Here is a 4210-nt window from a genome sequence, read left to right as displayed (position 1 = left end):
TACAGTTTCAAAATATCTCCCACAAGACTCCAGAGAAGTTGCATTACAAAGGCCAAGTCACTGGTTTGCGATCTTGACGCCCTAACGACCATCGTCAGCAACAAGAAACCATCCCCCACGCTGCACACAATGGAGAACAATGACTGAAACTTCACAACCCTCACCCAAGATGACTTCTCAGAGACAGCTCTCAACATTTCAACCTTAAAACATTTGTGAATCACATAGGCTCTAGTCACTTAAATGTAGAGGATTCTTTTAAATCTACATCATTAACTGAAGACATGTGTAACTCTTTCTAAAAAATCCACAACAATACCTTCAAGCAGTATGTCTGACATGTCTACCACAGTAAACAAAAGTAAATCAAACCTATATCTAATTGCCAGAGAACATTTGCATTACTATGCCAGCAGTAGTTAGCATTTGATGTCTTATCCTAAGAACCAATCACTGTCCAGATAGCTAGTCAGGATTGTGTATATATATTCTGGGCTCCTCAGAGAAGGTGCATGGCAGTCTTTGGTGTCTTGTGGAAGTGTTGACAAGTATGCAGTTTTTTGAAGGAGAAAACCAACTTTAAAATTTCTTTACTATTCTTACTAATCGTTTACCAGTCATCCATTTATCTATCTGTCTATCTTAACGGTATGTAGACATATTTCACCTGTGTTTTCTTTTGAAAAACTTTTTCATCTTTCCATCCTGAAGACCAAAGCGAGAGGTAAGTTGAACATTTTTACCAATACCCCTTGTATGTTTTCATCAAGGCTGTTTGTAACTAAACTATCAAATTTAAATATAAACATGTACATATATATATATATATATATATATGTATTGTATAACATAGTATATTCTGACTGTATCAGATTGTACAGATAGTTTGTTATTGTATATTGATTGCTTAGTGTGTAAATATTTTTACACCTATGTAGAATGTTACCTGTATATTGTATATAGGGTGTATATAGTATGAATATTATTTATACTAATACATAGAATTTTAACTGATTCTACTTTTATTGTATTTTATTCCTTACATTCCTATATACATATATGTACACAGAAAAAGTACTGATAGCTTATATTGTTTTACAAAGTCACCCAAGTTATCATATTGTAAAACATTTCACTGGAAATGAGAACCAGAAGGGTTTTTCCTAAAAGGAAGCCTTGCAACTTCACTGCATCTGAGAAAGAAAAAGCCAAATTTCAGAAAGGATTCATCTACAAGGAGAAAGGTATTAGATCAGAACATAAGATTCTCTATTCAATACTGTATTTAACTACAACTTTCTTGGTTGCTAATGAATTATAAGGAAATGGAGCATTGTTAAGTGTGTGCATAGTATTATACACTATATATAGTTATATGTTGCCATGTAAGGAGCAACCTGAAAATGGTTTAAAGGCATAGCTTGATTTTGTGTTCAGATATGAGAACAATATTGATCTCTCAGCAAGTCAGTCAAGCTAAGCAGGCAACAATTAAAATAAGAATACCCACTGCCATCATACATAGTGTACAATTTTGATGTGTATTATATAAATGTAGATACAAATCCAAACCCTTAGGGTGACATTGCATAAGATCCTCATCGAGTGTTAGAACTGCTGAGATAGTGTTGGTCGTTCATGGAATTTGATGACAGACAGACTGACAGATAATTCATTTAATCAGTATAAAAATCACCACCAAAACACTGAGCCAGGAGAATTCTTGCAGGAATATATTTGAAGCACATCACTGACTCCAAAGAAGGGGCCCGGTTCTGAGAGTGCTCCTTGTTATGGTACTAAAGAAGTCCTCAACGATTACACAGTGGCATTAAAGTACTATAAAACAAATGTCTGGGTTTGATAACAAACCGATTCTCTATTCCCTCAACAGCCCAGGACCTCCACATCCAGCATCTTCACCACCAAGATTGTCTGAGACCAGCCAGCCGGACAGCTGCTGCAAGAATCGTTTAGCATCCTCAAATAATTTCTGCACAAACTGTCAGGAACCATCTCAGGGAATCTCATCTGCATGCTCGTCATCCTCTTTGGGGTCTCGACCTGACTGCAGTTTGCCATCATAACCGACTTGAGTGGGCAAATGCTCACATACGTCTGGCACTTTGGAGAGGTGTTCTCTTCATGGATGAATCCCAGTTTTCACTGTGCAGAGCAGATGACGTGTGTATGGCTTCGTGTGGGTGAGCGGTTTGTTGATGTCCTAGATGTGGATCGAGTGGCCCATGGTGGCGGTGGGGTTATGGTATGGGCAGGCGTGTTTCATGGACAACAAACACAGGTGCATTTTATTGATGGCATTTTGAATGCATAGAGATACCATGACGAGATCCAGAGGCCCATTGTTGTGCCATTCATCCACAACCATCACCTCATGTTGCAGCATGATAATGCACGGCCCTATGTTGCAAGGATTACAATTCCTGGAAGCTGAAAACATCCCATTTCTTGCATGGCCAGCATACTCACCGGAGGAATTGGGGCAAAAACAAAAGTGTTGCGTTTATAATTTTGTTCAGTGTAAGAACACAGAAGAGGGTGGGCACATGAGGAACTTTCAGTTTAGGAGTTTGTGTGTGTCTTAGCTTAAAAGCACATTCAATAAAGTTTGCTTCAACATAGTTCTGTATATTTTGTACTGTTTTCTATTTGTGGTTGAACAACTTGTGTTATGAATAGCCATCCAACGTTGTGATGGTTCTGAGATGATCTATAGGTAACTCATCACTATTTCAATGGCTATTAAAATCACTAACACACATTTAAACTGTACATGCTAAAGAAAGAAGTTGAAAATATGAGATGTAAAAATCTATAAAGACAAATACCTGCCAAATATCAGTGTGAACTTAATGCAGCACTGGTTGTGTGTTCTCCAGTTGATGCAAACTCTAAGTTCCATTGTTACGATGCTGCACCATTTGACAGCCCTCAAATATGCTTCTCTATTCGCCAACAAATGTTTAACCCCACATTTCAAAAAGCTACAATGAGAACATTGCTGGTGACACTTTTCTAAAAAACAAAAACAACAACACTACAGCTTATATATTTGGTTTAGATTATAATTTTCGAATTGTCCATTTTGCTTATTTCATATTATTTGTAAAGTGTGTCTGAATGTCTCTGTGGACCTTTCTCTAAGGCTAAGAACAAATGTACTGCCGAAGCATTTTAGAAAGATTTTCAATTTTTCAGAGACAGGCTTCATTTAGCCCCTTAATTACCACATCATAAACCTAAACACGCACATATGAACTTGTTCATTTGTAGCTAAACTAACCTTTTCAACATTTCACACTTTAGTTTCGACATGATGTGATTTCAACTGTACAAAAGTAGCTCATCTCGGCCACACCTACTGACTACCAGTTATGCACAGCGTTCTAACTTTGACAGCTGTATTCAAAACTAACATAGCTATCCTTATTAGCTAGGCTCCTTACATGCTTGCTGATAACTTTTTTGAAGGTGGGTCTCCGACATTGACAACATTGTGTTGGATAGATTTGTGCAGCGGTGTTTAGGAAACTAACTATTCAATTGACAGACAGGTCTGTTGTCAATGTGTTTGCGAGCAACAACTTCCTAAATATAGATTTAGGACACATACAAACACTGGTCATGTATCATGATAATTAACAGCATTAAATCCATTGATTAAAAATGAAGAGATCTTGCAGCTGACCTTTGTATTCATTTTGTTTTTACTTTCACTTTTTGTGCTTTTAAAATACTCATTCTGCTGTCTACTGGGTAGTCTATCATTTTAGTAGTCTGAAGCTTGAAACAATTTAGGAATTTCACTAAAACTCAACCTTTGTATTTTGTTGAAAATAACTTCAATAAAAACTCAGGCTTTATATTTTCTTACAATAACAGATTATACCAAATAAACACTCTGTAGTTAGTTTCTTCTCATAAGTATGATTAAATTTGCTTATTTATTTTTTTCTCACAAGTTGGAGTGTGATTATCGCTCCATGCTATCTAAGAGGGAACTTGTGTCATCATGTACAAGAGAACAGTGGACTCCTGTCGTTCCACACAGTACAAGTGTGGTCCCTTTTTCTGTAATTCAAATCAATAAATAAAATGCATTTCTGTAAGTGTAGACTAAGCACATAGATATGATGACAAAATGTATTGACATTCAGTGGTTGTGAAAACTGGTCAGTTTTGTTTTAGG

Source organism: Micropterus salmoides, unplaced genomic scaffold, assembly GCF_014851395.1.
Source record: "Micropterus salmoides isolate LMB-PRFRI ecotype aquatic unplaced genomic scaffold, ASM1485139v1 Ms_hic_scaffold_3242, whole genome shotgun sequence".
NCBI classification, from domain to species: Eukaryota; Metazoa; Chordata; class Actinopteri; order Centrarchiformes; family Centrarchidae; genus Micropterus; species Micropterus salmoides.
The sequence above is the reverse complement of the archived record's forward strand: the minus strand, read 5'-3'. Positions refer to the sequence as shown.